The sequence below is a fragment of the Urocampus carinirostris genome, unplaced genomic scaffold (assembly GCF_059441175.1).
Source record: "Urocampus carinirostris isolate Australia breed hairy pipefish unplaced genomic scaffold, RoL_Ucar_1.0 HiC_scaffold_102, whole genome shotgun sequence".
Classification (NCBI taxonomy): Eukaryota; Metazoa; Chordata; class Actinopteri; order Syngnathiformes; family Syngnathidae; genus Urocampus; species Urocampus carinirostris.
Window position 1 is genome coordinate 31,981 of NW_028283209.1, and position 8,020 is coordinate 40,000.

An 8,020-nucleotide genomic window follows, 5' to 3' on the forward strand; every position below is an offset into this window, starting at 1 on the left:
TGGCGGGCACAATACCCCAAACACTGGCCCGGCGCTGGCTGAGTTTATGGCCTCTGAAAGGCCCATACATTCAGACGGGTCCATGTATTTTCAGTTTTCCGTAGCAGGTGTGATTGTTTGTTTAATTAGGTAGTTTGTGTTGGTGACGGTGTTCCTAACTGTGGTGGCTTGTTTGTAGAATGTGGGGCCCTGCGTTTGTGTTATGTTGATTTCTGGTAATTTACTTTTTACTAAGTAGTCTTTCAGGTTTTTGTTTCTTTTAAAGGCTGAGATGATTTTGTAATCTTGGATTATGCTTGTGTTCTGTAGTGTCTGATTTATATTTTGTCCATTCATTCAGACGGGTCCATGTATTTTCAGCGACAGCCGCAGTACCGCCAAAATCCATGCAGCGGCGCTGGATTTATGGCCTCCGAAAGGCCCATTCATTCAGACGGGTCCATGTATTTTCAGCGACAGCCGCAGTACCGCCAAAATCCATGCAGAGGCGCTGAGTTTATGGCCTCCGAAAGGCCCATTCATTCAGACGGGTCCATGTATTTTCAGCGACAGCAGCAGTACCGCCAAAATCCATGCAGCGGCGCTGTATTTATGGCCTCCGAAAGGCCCATTCATTACCAACGGGGCTGCAGTAGCATCCCGCGGCCACGCAGGGGCAGATATTGTGAGGGAATTACATGGTAGTGGACGGAGCGCCCATGCATTTCCAATGGGAGTGCAGTACCTCAAAAATCCGCTCCAAGCCACCGAACTTGAGGGCCCGACGTTCCCTCAACACTAGCCCAGTGCAATCGACATTTCGTTCTGTGTACATTGTTACACAGAATGACAATACAAGGGAATTATTATTATTATTATTATTATTATGTATTCAGCCACTAGTGGCGGGCACAATACCCCAAACACTGGCCCGGCGCTGGCTGAGTTTATGGCCTCTGAAAGGCCCATACATTCAGACGGGTCCATGTATTTTCAGTTTTCCGTAGCAGGTGTGATTGTTTGTTTAATTAGGTAGTTTGTGTTGGTGACGGTGTTCCTAACTGTGGTGGCTTGTTTGTAGAATGTGGGGCCCTGCGTTTGTGTTATGTTGATTTCTGGTAATTTACTTTTTACTAAGTAGTCTTTCAGGTTTTTGTTTCTTTTAAAGGCTGAGATGATTTTGTAATCTTGGATTATGCTTGTGTTCTGTAGTGTCTGATTTATATTTTGTCCATTCATTCAGACGGGTCCATGTATTTTCAGCGACAGCCGCAGTACCGCCAAAATCCATGCAGCGGCGCTGAATTTATGGCCTCCGAAAGGCCCATTCATTCAGACGGGTCCATGTATTTTCAGCGACAGCCGCAGTACCGCCAAAATCCATGCAGAGGCGCTGAGTTTATGGCCTCCGAAAGGCCCATTCATTCAGACGGGTCCATGTATTTTCAGCGACAGCAGCAGTACCGCCAAAATCCATGCAGCGGCGCTGTATTTATGGCCTCCGAAAGGCCCATTCATTACCAACGGGGCTGCAGTAGCATCCCGCGGCCACGCAGGGGCAGATATTGTGAGGGAATTACATGGTAGTGGACGGAGCGCCCATGCATTTCCAATGGGAGTGCAGTACCTCAAAAATCCGCTCCAAGCCACCGAACTTGAGGGCCCGACGTTCCCTCAACACTAGCCCAGTGCAATCGACATTTCGTTCTGTGTACATTGTTACACAGAATGACAATACAAGGGAATTATTATTATTATTATTATTATTATGTATTCAGCCACTAGTGGCGGGCACAATACCCCAAACACTGGCCCGGCGCTGGCTGAGTTTATGGCCTCTGAAAGGCCCATACATTCAGACGGGTCCATGTATTTTCAGTTTTCCGTAGCAGGTGTGATTGTTTGTTTAATTAGGTAGTTTGTGTTGGTGACGGTGTTCCTAACTGTGGTGGCTTGTTTGTAGAATGTGGGGCCCTGCGTTTGTGTTATGTTGATTTCTGGTAATTTACTTTTTACTAAGTAGTCTTTCAGGTTTTTGTTTCTTTTAAAGGCTGAGATGATTTTGTAATCTTGGATTATGCTTGTGTTCTGTAGTGTCTGATTTATATTTTGTCCATTCATTCAGACGGGTCCATGTATTTTCAGCGACAGCCGCAGTACCGCCAAAATCCATGCAGCGGCGCTGGATTTATGGCCTCCAAAAGGCCCATTCATTCAGACGGGTCCATGTATTTTCAGCGACAGCCGCAGTACCGCCAAAATCCATGCAGAGGCGCTGAGTTTATGGCCTCCGAAAGGCCCATTCATTCAGACGGGTCCATGTATTTTCAGCGACAGCAGCAGTACCGCCAAAATCCATGCAGCGGCGCTGTATTTATGGCCTCCGAAAGGCCCATTCATTACCAACGGGGCTGCAGTAGCATCCCGCGGCCACGCAGGGGCAGATATTGTGAGGGAATTACATGGTAGTGGACGGAGCGCCCATGCATTTCCAATGGGAGTGCAGTACCTCAAAAATCCGCTCCAAGCCACCGAACTTGAGGGCCCGACGTTCCCTCAACACTAGCCCAGTGCAATCGACATTTCGTTCTGTGTACATTGTTACACAGAATGACAATACAAGGGAATTATTATTATTATTATTATTATTATGTATTCAGCCACTAGTGGCGGGCACAATACCCCAAACACTGGCCCGGCGCTGGCTGAGTTTATGGCCTCTGAAAGGCCCATACATTCAGACGGGTCCATGTATTTTCAGTTTTCCGTAGCAGGTGTGATTGTTTGTTTAATTAGGTAGTTTGTGTTGGTGACGGTGTTCCTAACTGTGGTGGCTTGTTTGTAGAATGTGGGGCCCTGCGTTTGTGTTATGTTGATTTCTGGTAATTTACTTTTTACTAAGTAGTCTTTCAGGTTTTTGTTTCTTTTAAAGGCTGAGATGATTTTGTAATCTTGGATTATGCTTGTGTTCTGTAGTGTCTGATTTATATTTTGTCCATTCATTCAGACGGGTCCATGTATTTTCAGCGACAGCCGCAGTACCGCCAAAATCCATGCAGCGGCGCTGGATTTATGGCCTCCGAAAGGCCCATTCATTCAGACGGGTCCATGTATTTTCAGCGACAGCCGCAGTACCGCCAAAATCCATGCAGAGGCGCTGAGTTTATGGCCTCCGAAAGGCCCATTCATTCAGACGGGTCCATGTATTTTCAGCGACAGCAGCAGTACCGCCAAAATCCATGCAGCGGCGCTGTATTTATGGCCTCCGAAAGGCCCATTCATTACCAACGGGGCTGCAGTAGCATCCCGCGGCCACGCAGGGGCAGATATTGTGAGGGAATTACATGGTAGTGGACGGAGCGCCCATGCATTTCCAATGGGAGTGCAGTACCTCAAAAATCCGCTAGAGGGCCCCGAACTTGAGGGCCCGGCGTTCCCTCAAGTGCCGATTTTATACCCCCTTCTCCAGCCGACAGCCAGAATTATATTAGGGACTCGCAATTTTGAGAGGTGAGCACCAGGGCTAATCAGCGGCCACCCGTGACCATTGAGTCCGACAGAGCAGAGGCTAGGGGCGGCCTCGCATCTCGCAATTACCGAGGGAAGATGCCGGTTCTCGAAAAATTTCTAAGTTTTTCAAATTTTAAAGTATTGAAGTATTTAGGGCGCTTCCCGCGGCCCTGGCTTTTGCATGTACCCCTCTAAGCTCCGGTTCTCGAAAAATGTCTAAGTTTTTCAAACTTTAAAGTATTGAAGCCGGACTTCCGCGGAGGCTGACAGGGGGCCTCCATCGAAGCACCCTTCACCCCCGGGTGAGCCGGCGTCGGCCCACGGGCCTGCCGGTTCCCCAACTGAGCGATTGGCACACGAGACCCGCCTCGGAGGGCCCACGTCGGCCGGCGCAAGCCGGTGTTCGGGCGTGCGGCTCCTCCGGCTTTGCGGGTCAAGCTCCAGCGCCGAGGATACTAGGCAAACGTTGGGCCCCCCCGAGCCGAGTGGATACCCGCCTCAGAAAGAGCTGGGGCGGTACGTACGGACGGCCTCACTAAGAGGGAACGGAAGCTACTAAAGCACACGTATAACTGTCCGATGTGCGAACGAAAGTGAGGCCGGACGAATCCGATACGAGTTACGAGTGAGGCGGGATCCACGGCTGGCACTCGCGGGGCCCTCTTGCGAAACCATGCCTCGGCGTGAACCTTTTGGCGGCAGAACCAAGACGAACCGAGGTCGAGCTTCCGTCTCGAGCCACACCCAGACGTCCGACCGTCGCGGAGCCCGACGCCACGCGTGCTAGGGCTCCGCGCGAAACATCGTTTCACGACACCCGCTCGTCAGCCCGTCCGAACGTATACGAGTGTCGCGCGGCCCCCCGGGCCCGGCTGTAGCCACAGCCTCGTCCCGGACCAGGGCCGCACCGCCACCAGCAGCGCCCCCCCGGCGGCAGACGCACTCTGGTTGATCCTGCCAGTAGCATATGCTTGTTTTCAAGATTAAGCCATGCATGTCTAAGTACGAATGGCCAGTACAGTGAAACTGCGAACGGCTCATTAAATCAGTTATGGTTCCTTTGATCGCTCCACCGTTACTTGGATAACTGTGGCAAATCCAGAGCTAATACATGCAAACGAGCGCCGACTCGCGGGCGGGGCTCCGGCCTCGCCCCGGGGACGCGTGCATTTATCAGACACAAAAACCCACGCGGTGTCCGGCGGGCGGGGGCTCAGCCGTCGCGCGCGTCCCCCGCGTCCGGCCTCCGCCTCTCCGGGCGGGGGCGTAAGCGGCGCGGGCGGCTCCGCGCGCGCCGGTCCTCGTTCCGCCGGCCCGGCCCCCCCTTTGTGTTGACTCAGGATAACCTCGTGCCGATCGCTCGCCCACCCGAGGCGGCGACGACTCATTCGAATGTCTGCCCTATCAACTTTCGATGGTAGACTCTGCGCCTACCATGGTGACCACGGGTAACGGGGAATCAGGGTTCGATTCCGGAGAGGGAGCATGAGAAACGGCTACCACATCCAAGGAAGGCAGCAGGCGCGCAAATTACCCACTCCCGACACGGGGAGGTAGTGACGAAAAATAACAATACGGGACTCGTTCGAGTCTCCGTAATTGGAATGAGCCGAACACAAACCCATCGGCCAGCATCCATTGGAGGGCAAGTCTGGTGCCAGCAGCCGCGGTAATTCCAGCTCCAATAGCGTATTTTAAAGTTGCTGCAGTTAAAAAGCTCCTAGTTGGACCCCGGGACGCGAGCTGACGGTCCGCCGCGAGGCGTGCATCCGTCTGTCCCAGCCCCTGCCTCTCGGCAAAAGCCCCCGTGATGCCCTTCGCTGGGTGTCACTCGCGGGGCCCGAAGCGTTTACTTTGAGGAAATTAGAGTGTTCAAAGCAGGCCACACGGCCGCCCCTGCATATCGCAGCTGGGAATAATGGAATAGGACTCCGGTTCTATTTTGTGGGTTGTCATGAACTGGGGCCATGATTAAGAGGGACGGCCGGGGGCATTCGTACTGCGCCGCTAGAGGTGAAATTCTTGGACCGGCGCAAGACGGACGAGAGCGAAAGCATTTGCCAAGAATGTTTTCATTAATCAAGAACGAAAGTCGGAGGTTCGAAGACGATCAGATACCGTCCTAGTTCCGACCATAAACGATGCCGACTCGCGATCCGGCGGCGTTATTCCCATGACCCGCCGAGCAGCACCCGGGAAACCGACCAAGTGTCTGGGTTCCGGGGGGAGTATTGTTGCAAAGCTGAAACTTAAAGGAATTGACGGAAGGGCACCACCAGGAGTGGAGCATGCGGCTTAATTTGACTCAACACGGGAAACCTCACCCGGCCCGGACACGGAAAGGATTGACAGATTGAAGGCTCTTTCTCGATACCGTGGGTGGTGGTGCATGGCCGTTCGTAGTTGGTGGAGCGATTTGTCTGGTTAATTCCGATAACGAACGAGACTCAAACATACTAAATAGTACCGCGGCCCCCCGCGCGGTCGGCGGCAGAAAACTTCTTAGAGGGACAAGTGGCTCTCAGCCACACGAGAATGAGCAATAACAGGTCTGTGATGCCCTTAGATGTCCGGGGCTGCACGCGCGCCACACTGAGCGTATAAGCGCGTCGTCTATCCCCGCGCCGGCAGGCGCGGGTAATCCTATGAACCCCGCTCGTGACAGGGCCTGGGGATTGCAATTATTTCCCACCAACGAGGAATTCCCAGTAAGCGCGGGTCATTAGCCTGCGTTGATTAAGTCCCTGCCCTTTGTACACACCGCCCGTCGCTACTACCGATCGGATGGCTTAGTGAGGTCCTCGGATAGTCCCCGCCGGGGCCGGCCCCGGCTCCGGCGGTGTGCCAGAAGACGGTCGAACTTGACTATCTAGAGGAAGTAAAAGTCGTAACAAGGTTTCTGTAGGTGAACCTGCAGAAGGATCATTAACGTACGAGCGGCAGCAGATCCGCCTCGGTACACCCCCGACGAGCCAGACGCCGAGGGCGGCGGGTCGTCGCAGGCGGAGGAAGAGGGTAGACCGGGACGGGACGGGACGGGGGGCGCGGCGCGGGTCACTCCCGGGCCGCGCGTCGGAGCGAGTTCGGCGGGCGCCACGCGGCGCGGCGCGACGCGAGAAAAGGCGGCGGGCGATGTCGCGCTACCTCCGTGCGAGCGGGGTAGCGCGCTCGTCCGACGACCCCAGTAGCGCGGCGCGGCGCGACGACAGGCGACCGCCAGCGACGGGCGAAAGGCGGCGGCCGTGCGCGGGACCCCCGTAACCGGGGAATCCCCCTCTGCCGACGACCCTAGCTCGGCGCGGTTCTCGCGCTTCCGGCGCGCGCTTCCGGGGCGGCACTCGCCTCGACGACCTCCCGTCCTTTAAAGGTAACGGTTCGGGCCGGCGCCCCGGCGTCCGTCCGCCCGTCGGTGTCGCGTGTCCGTGCGGCGCGGGGCTGCTCTCGGCGAGGGTCGCCGAGCAAGCGGATCCCCGCACGGATCACAACGGCCGTATGGCGGCGGCGTCGGGACGCCCGCCCGAGACGAAGGTTCAGGGCGACGAAACGGTGCTCCCACCGGCTACCTTTTTCCCCGGCCAAACGCGTCCGTCGGCCGGAGCCCTCGAGGGGCCGCGTAGCGCGCGCGTGGGCCGGCCCCCGGACACCGGAGTCCCTCCCGGGGCTCCGGACACCGGGGGTTCGGTTCCGCGCGGTCCGCCGCGGTCTCCTCTGTCCATCCATAGTCCGGGCAGGCCGCGGCCGGGTCGGGGGCCAGTCCCCCCTCGGTGTCAGCGCGGTCGCGCCGCCCTTGTAAACCAAACCCACTCGCTGACGGGTAGCAACACCCAAAGCGTCGCTTCGCGGCGCGGCGGGGCTTCCAAGTCGGATGGCCTTCCGGGGTCCGGGTAGGAGACGCCGGGGGCCGGCCTCAGCGCCGAGCCCCCGACCTACCCGGCGAGTCCGGTCGCCGAGTCGTGTCAGGCCCGAGCGGGAGACGCCGGGCGCCGGCCTCAGCGCCGAGCGCCCGACCTACCCGGGCCGACGCACGTCTCGGGCGCCGTCGCGGCCCCGAGCGGGAGACGCCGGGCGCCGGCCTCAGCGCCGCGCGCCCGACCCGCTCGGCTCGTCGCGGCGTCGCGCGTATCGCGCCCGTCGGTAACCGCGCCGCGGGTTAGGGGCTCGCTCGCGGGAGCGACCGAACGGCACCCGCGGCGCGTTCGTCTCCGGTACAAACCCTGTCGTGAATTTGTCTCCGATCGTCCCGGGCGGACGTAAAAGGGCCCAAACGTACGACTCTTAGCGGTGGATCACTCGGCTCGTGCGTCGATGAAGAACGCAGCTAGCTGCGAGAACTAATGTGATTTGCAGGACACATTGATCATCGACACTTTGAACGCACATTGCGGCCCCGGTTTTACCCCGGGGCCACGCCTGTCTGAGCGGCGCTTTCCAATCGATCGGACGCGGGCCGGGCCCTCCGCGACATTCCGCCGGTCCGTCCGGCGGGTGGCGCGAGAACCCGGTCCGCGCGGGCGAGGCTCGGGCCCTCCGC

The 8,020-nt window shown here is 57.0% G+C and overlaps 2 non-coding genes across 2 annotated transcripts; both read left to right on the forward strand.

Annotated features, from left to right (window-relative positions):
- Positions 1-4,430: 4,430 nt before the first annotated feature.
- Positions 4,431-6,417, forward strand: LOC148345093 (18S ribosomal RNA). The gene has a single exon (XR_015848854.1). It is a non-coding gene; the product is annotated as an 18S ribosomal RNA (ribosomal RNA).
- Positions 6,418-7,759: 1,342 nt separating this feature from the next.
- On the forward strand, positions 7,760-7,913 carry LOC148345094 (5.8S ribosomal RNA). The gene has a single exon (XR_015848852.1). It is a non-coding gene; the product is annotated as a 5.8S ribosomal RNA (ribosomal RNA).
- The last annotated feature ends 107 nt before the right edge of the window (positions 7,914-8,020 follow it).